A 7659-nucleotide genomic window follows, 5' to 3' on the forward strand; every position below is an offset into this window, starting at 1 on the left:
TTGAAATATCCCTTGAAACTCAAAATTTCCAAGAGGAGACTCCAAGCCCTGTCATGGGTGCTATGGAGAAACAGGAGGATGGCCAGGAAGCCAAGGGAAGAAGAGAAAACACAGGAAAGGGTTTGCTCAAGCTTCTGAAAGAACTGGGCAGGGCAGGCAGCAGGTTTAAGTTTAACTCGTGTGAATGAAGTCAGTGGGTTTGGGGACACAGTAGCTAACCCTAGTTGTCTGGCCCTGGCTGGAGACAGGGTGGGTAAGAAAGGCAGCGGGGTTGTGGGCCACAGAGAAAGCATGATGGAAGGAAGGGTCACTGTGGGCTTTAGTTGTTTGTTTTGTGTGTGGAACCTCCCTGGCACTTTCCCTTCGCTTCCCTTTTTTTTTTTTTAAGACATGGTTTCACTGTGTAGCCCACCCCATTCTCCAGCTTACTATGTAGCCCAGCCTGGCTTCAAACTAAACTCACATCTGTCCTCCTGCCTCAATATCCCAAGTTCTGGGGCTGCAGGTGTGACCTATCCCAGTCAGCAACTTGAATCACTTTCTATATCTGAGAATTGGTTGAACCTAGGATAAGGGAAGGGGATGACAGACGCCCAAGTGTCAGAAAGATACTACACGATTCCACAAAGCAGACAGACCTGAGCACAGCCATTCTGATGGGCAATATGAGTCCTACAAAGACACACAGCACGTAGTAAGTTATACACTTTTCCCACTCTTGGCCTCCCAGGGTCTCAAGGTGATAAGGTGATTTGGAGCAGTTAGAAAAATATAATCATTTCCATATTGAGAGATATTTAAGTATTGTGGTGGTTTGAATAGGTTTGACCCTCATAGACTCAGGTGTTTGAATGATTGGTCATAGGAAGTTTCACTATTAGGAAGTGTGGCCTTGTTGGAGTAGGTGTGGCCTTGTTGGAGAATGTGTGTCACTGTGGAAGTAGTCTTTGAAGTCTTCTATGCTCATATTATGCCCAGTGTGACACACAGTCTCCTCCTGCTGCCTGCCAATCAAGATGTAGAACTCTCAGGTTCTTCTCCAGTACCTTGTCAGCCATAGCTGCCAGGCTTCCAGCCATGACGAAATGGACTAAACCTTTAATGAGATCATATACTTTCCAAGAAACTCGACCCTGGGTGGAATCGTTTATGTAGCCACAGCCCTTGTAGCTATATTAACCCTGCCATCTCTGGGTAAGCCACTGTTATGTACAGTTTGCCTGGCCTAGCATTTTTCTTTTCAAGTTGTTTTTGTGCATCCCTCTGGGTCTGTTTTTAAGATCTTTTATCAATGAGACTAAGATCCAAAGAAAGAATCCAGTTTCCCTGGTAATATGTGGTGCCACAGGTGAGACACTCCAAAAGAGTTCCAGTAACACAACCCACACAAATGCAAGCCAGGGGCTGTGAACCTGTACCGAGAGAGATGATCGCCTTTACACAGTAACATTCAGGGAAAGGATCCAATAGGAAGCAACAAGTGTGCTGATTTTTAGGGACAAGTTCACCAGCTGGTTAAGGAAATAATCCATCTTGTTGTTGTTGATGGGAATAACCTGGACAAAGACCCAGAATAAACGGAATCTCTATTATTGAATCACTTTGATTGTTCTCAGCTTTGAGTAAAAGACTCAGCTAAAGATGGCCTAAACAATTCAAAATTAACCCCACAAAACTAAAAGTTATTTTTAGCACACAACTAAACTTATCTCACTAATAAGCCAGAAGGAGGACAGGGTTAGCAAGTCCAGCAGTTTAAAGACACCATTAAGGACCTGGGTCCCTTCTTTCTGTTTTTAACAAGATACTTTTATTTCTAGATCTTTCCTCCTCATGGTCACAAGATGGCTGCAATGGATCCAAAGATCTCAGCATAATGCAACAATTTCAAGAGACCGGAAAGAAGCCTGCCCCTTCCTCATGTCCCCTCTTAGGGGTGAAAAATCCTTTCCGAAAGCCTTTTCCAGAAGCCTTGGCCAAGGTCTTATACTTATTTGCCAAAATTTCATCACATGGCCACTTATTTAGTTAAAATAATTACTAGCCAGGAAAACAGAATGAAGGAGGCTGGTTCTGATGACGAGACACCTTTTCTAGGGCCCCAGGGAGGCAAACTTGCCCTTCTGTACATGGCCTCCTAGGACTCGATAGAATGTGACCCTGTGTGGAGCGTGATGGATTATAACCATTGCCCAAGACCCAGCTTAGGAAAGTCGACACTTAGGCTTTAATGCCATCTCCAGTGGACATTCACTGAGTGATTTTAGGAGCATCTTTCTGTGTCTGAACACTCTTTGCTGCCTTAAACAGGAACTTAATATGTGGCTGAAGGCTTTGTTGAAGTGAGCTTGGAGGTTAAGACACAGTGACATTGAATCATATTAAGGATACCTCCCCCAGAAGTCCATAATTGTATATGGTCAAGTTCTCTATTCTCTGACTCTGTCTACAAGAGTACTGGGCCTTTGATCTTTCTAGAGCTCTAGACTGCAGAGGTGTCTGACTATAGAGAGAGTAGAGCTCAGCAAGGAGCCAAGAGCTTCTCTCCATTCCCCCCATTCCCTGGAGTAGAATGGAACTGGGTTCTCAGCCAGATGTGGCTGAACTTTACAAACCACCTACACACTTCCCTGGTCCATAAACACTAAATGACAGATCTCAGATGGTTCAAATCACCCAAAGGTATGATACTTCACCAGGTATGATCAGGGTCAGATAAGTTCCTGGGTAGAGAAGATATTTACTAATGAGGAAGTAATAGTAACCTGTGAATAGATAACAGTGTTAGGGTGATGTTATTGTTTCCATGGCAACAGTAGGACTAGTAATGGTACTAGTGCTGGCAGGAGGTACAATGATGTTGGAAGTCCCAGAAGAAGATGAGAGCAGCTAGCAAGGGTGGCAATGGGTGGTGTGATGATGATCTGTTGGCAGATCTGAATATGGGTGCTGATGGTGGAGATCACTGCAGCTTTATGAGGTCTATATGCATTCTGAGTCATCCAGTAGGACCCAGCTCTCTCACGCATACCAAGTGGTCCTTAGGCATGGCTACAAATACTTTTGGACTTTACCTCTGTCATGAGAAACTAGTTTATTTCATAAGGAACCATCTGGAGCTAGTGTGGTAACACACATGTAACTTCTGTTCTTGGGAAGCTAAGGCAGGAGAATCAGTCAGACCAAACTATATAATGAGACCCTGATTTCAATGAGGAAAAACAAACAAACAAACAAACAAGAGAGAGATGGTTTGGGACAATGACTCAATCAGTAAAGTGCTTGTGGTGTAAGTATGAGGACCCAAGGTTGGATCCCCAGGCATGGGCAGCATCCCATGTTGGTAACTCTCACAGGGGAGGCAGAAAGACAGATGTTTGCGTCTCACTGGCCAGCTCAGTATAACTGAGTCAGTGAGTTCCACATTCAGTGAGAGATCCTGTCTCAAAGTATAAGGAGAAGAGTGTCTTAGGAAGAAATTCAATATTGATCATCTGCGACTTCCATACACATGTGTGTGCAGCTAGCTATGCAATTTGCAAGTACCCCCCCCCCCACACACACACACACACTAAAAAGGCAGTGAGGGAGGAAGGATAAGTGGGAAAGCAGGGAGGATGGAGAGACAGAAGGCAGGAAAGTGGTGAGAAGAGGAAATTGTGCAGATCAACAACCTTTAAAAATTACTAATTTATCTGATCTGCACTAGCTGAGTTCTAATTGACTTTTTGACGTTTTGCAGATTTCTAGTTCAATACTTTTAATGAAAAAAAAAAACATTCTCTTTGTATATTTTAAAGCAAATAGACTTTTCCAACCTCAGGCTACAGGCACCTGTGGTTACACACAGTAGGCACAGTATCTACCATGGCTCATTGCTGAGGCCACTGCAGATAGGAGTGGCTGGGTAGAGTAAAGAGGGAGGATGAGCTCTTTCCTTATCCACCTCTGGCTTGAACTCTGTGGGCCCTGCTGTCTGGAGGATCTCACACACGTGATATGGGACAGATGTTGGTCCCCTTCCCTAAAAAATGAAGGTCTAAAACACACACACACACACACAAAGGATTCTGCAGGCCAAGAGGTTGGAACATCAGGCCTGGCGCTGTCACCACCTGTGGCTGATGGGCTAAGGTCTCCGGGGACATGGGGGCATGAGGGCTCAGCCCTAATGACTCAGGCCTGCCAACATTTCCGCAGCTCCACGGGCCATAACGTCTCCCTTGAAAAACAACAATTATTATTTTAAAGAGAAGCAACAGAGAGAAGAATGACAAGTGGAAATGAGAGGTCTTGCTCTCCGGTCTGAGCAGATGTTCTGGCAACACCCTGCAGGGAAAGGGCTGTGAGCCGGGAGCTGCTTCCCCATGGAGTCCTGAGCCTTGCAACTGCTCTCGAGTGGTCATCTAAAGGTACCAGGAAGTTCGGGTGATGTTCAAGAACAGCAACGCCTCAAGAAGGTTCAACTCTTGGTGAAGAACCCTCCAAGAGTAGGCTCCTGAGGATGTAACCAACAAGGGGAGCTGAAATACATACATTTGGCACTGAGAGATTCTCTTCTAGCTAACAAAAGAAAAATGAGCATCTGTCAATACCCCTGTCTTCTAAAAGGCAAAGTCCAAAGTTCTAAGCATGGCCTAAGGGATGTCTGTGATAGAATTCCATGTCTCATAGGGAAAGGTCTCCTCTTTAGCATTCTACCTTCAACAATACCCTCTACATTCAACAAAGACCTCTTTGCTCTTCCCATGTGTACCTGGCCCCTGTGTCTCCATATTCTTCAAGGCTACCAACTTCTTAGAAGCCAACTGCCCCTTCCCAGGCAATGCTAGTCGTGCTACATTTGCAGAACTGCTACCAATTTGCATGTACTTCCCAGAACCACAAAATGCTGTTCACCCAAAAGACACAAATGCCTTTTACTCGTTGACACATTATGAGCATCAGGCCTGGCCTTTGCCTAGGGTGGATTCTCTGGATCTACAAGATCATGAAGAGCTAATGTGCAGGGGATGCCTGAAGACTGTATTACAGATGAACAGACTGGGCTGTGTACTCCTCACTGATGGGTAGTATCTGTGTGAAAGGCCTCCTTCAGCCTCTCTGTGAGGGGCTCCTTAGGGAGGGTTTCGCCGTGGGGACTGGAGAAGGGTTTTCCCTCTGCCACTAATGTTAACCATGTGCACTGCTGGGCGGGCCGGCGGGACACTTCATTACTTTGTGCTTAAGGAAATGCCTCCCAGCTCTGCACTTGCCTCTTTAAATTTCACAACCACTAAATTCACTCCCAGTGGTTTTCTTTTCTTTTCTTTCTTTTTTTTTAAAGAGCAAATGAAAGTAGTGTGTGCAGTGGTGGAGGATGTCCTGCAGCCTGCCTGTGAGGAGCCTGAGGTACTTCAATGCTGTCCAACTCTGCAAGATGCCCTGAGGGAGAAACACTTTGCCTGTACCCTCAGCAGGACCTGGATGCTAGCGAAGAATGGGCCATGCGGACTGGAGAGGCAGATACCAGCCCAGCTCAGAAGTACGCTACACAAGAGTGTCCAATGGTAGCTGTGGTTTTCTAGAACCTGCTTGTGGCCTGGCAATTACTCATGGCTTGGAGTTTCCTCTGATTTAAAGCAGAATAAAGAGAGTATTGCAAGCATCGAATCCTCCTTTCTATGAAGTCAGCATTCAGTGTCCCTTCCCTCTGGGCCCAGGGAAGTACTTGAATGTTAGGTACTAGCTGTTGTTCCCACTGACACCCAGCTCTGACTCCTGCACCTCTGCCCACCTCGACCTGTGTGTTCTGTTCCCTCACCTTCCTACTCATCATCATTTCCCAAGTCTTTCCTTATTCGAGCTACCAGGGATGCAGGAGGGGTCACACATAGTTCTAATCTCTCATAAGTGAAGTAACTTTTCCAGCATCTCTCTCCATCCTTGTACCTTCCCAGCACTGGATTTAAATAGGTTATGTAGGAAAGAATGAAATGGGGAGGGAGAAGCCAGGGTAGGCAGTTTAGAAAACCCACAACCAAAGGGACTTCAGCATCCCACCCAAGGTTGTCCACTACATGTCTCATTAAGAACCAGGTATGCAGGATAAGGGATGGAGGAGAAACTACTGGAGCCACTGCCTCTGAATACTTCTTGGTGGGTCAATTGGTTGGGCTCTCTGACTGCCACCTCCTGGGTTTATCAACATCTGGCAGGCACACTTGTCTACACCATCACAATAATGTCCTTTCCAGATTCCAGCCATCAAGTGAAGAGACAGCTCAAAAAAGACATAGTCTATAGATCACAAAGAACATCCTAGTCCCTAGGAACTAGAGTCCTGTCCTGGGCCTAACTCTGGGTGCCAATGGATCCCTTAAAGCAATGCTCTCCCACTCCCAATCTCTCTGAAAAGGATGTGTGATCCCCCTGAGGACTGTGTGCTCCTCCATCTTTCCTTAGACCCAATACCAAGGACCCTTACAGGCCCTGACACACAAACAGCATTGAGCTCCTTGGAAGGGTCCCTTCTCCTCATGGAGATTGAGCCTATGGGTTGCTCTGACCTTGGTCCAAGACAAGGAAAGGAGATCACTGCTCAAGCAAGACCAGGGTGAGCTGGATCTAGAAAGAATGTTCAATGAAGTGGCCCACCCTGCATGGGACAGAATCAGGGACATGCAAAAAGGAAAAGAGGCAGGCTACAGGCCTAGGACCTTAATGTCCCCTTAAGGTCCCCTCTTCATTCATGAGAAGCAAACAATGGGTAACATTCTCAGCCTCCTTATCCCCCTCAGGGCAGGTGGCACCTCCCAAGCAGTCATCCTTTGCTAAGCAACCAGGGCCTTTCAGCTGCTTTTCAACATTGCCTCTGGTTGCTATGGAAGCTGCTTCAGAAAATCTTGCCTGCCAACAGTCAAGGCTTCTTTGTCAGAGGCTGTCTCAGAGTACTTTCTCTGTCAGCTCAGGGCAGCACACACCCAGAGGATGTAGGCTAGGGATGGAAGAGGCAGTTGTCATACCAGAAAGAGAGCACAACTAATGGTGCTCCCCAAACTCCAACCTTTCCTGATTCCTCCTCCCAGGTCCTATTTGACTGATCTGTTCCCCACTGATGAGTCCCCTTCTGAACCCTCTCCCACACTCCTAGTCCTGTTTTGTCTCTGTCTCCCAGCCATGCTGTCTGTGGTGGACTTGTGTCCATACATGTGGTGGACTGTGGTCATACCCTCAGAGCATCAAATGCTTTCCATGCTGAGTAGGACAAGAAAAACAAAAAGTCAGCCTTCTGCCAGGACCAGGTGAAGTGACTTTACGGTCACTTTTACAGCCAGCTTGGGTGGCAGTTGTGTCCTAACACTTGGAATTCTGAGGCTGGATGATTGCTATGAGCTCCAGGCCAATCTGAGCCACTCAGTAAGATCCGGGCCAGCCTGGACTACAGTGGGATCTTATCTCAAAAACAAGCAAACAGAGCTCTTTCTGCTAAGAAGGACCAGCTCTTGGTGACATGCTGGGTGTTTTGCTAACAGATTCTGTTTCTCTCGATGTCACCTCTCATTAGAGCTGCTTGGGAACCATGGTCCCCCTGGAGTGGGTGGGACAGGAGCTAGGCAGGAGGCAGAGATAGGAGAGTGCTTGTTCTACTAACTTCACCCAAGCACATACTGTTAGGTA

The sequence above is a fragment of the Mus musculus genome, chromosome 12 (genome assembly GCF_000001635.26).
Source record: "Mus musculus strain C57BL/6J chromosome 12, GRCm38.p6 C57BL/6J".
NCBI classification, from domain to species: domain Eukaryota; kingdom Metazoa; phylum Chordata; class Mammalia; order Rodentia; family Muridae; genus Mus; species Mus musculus.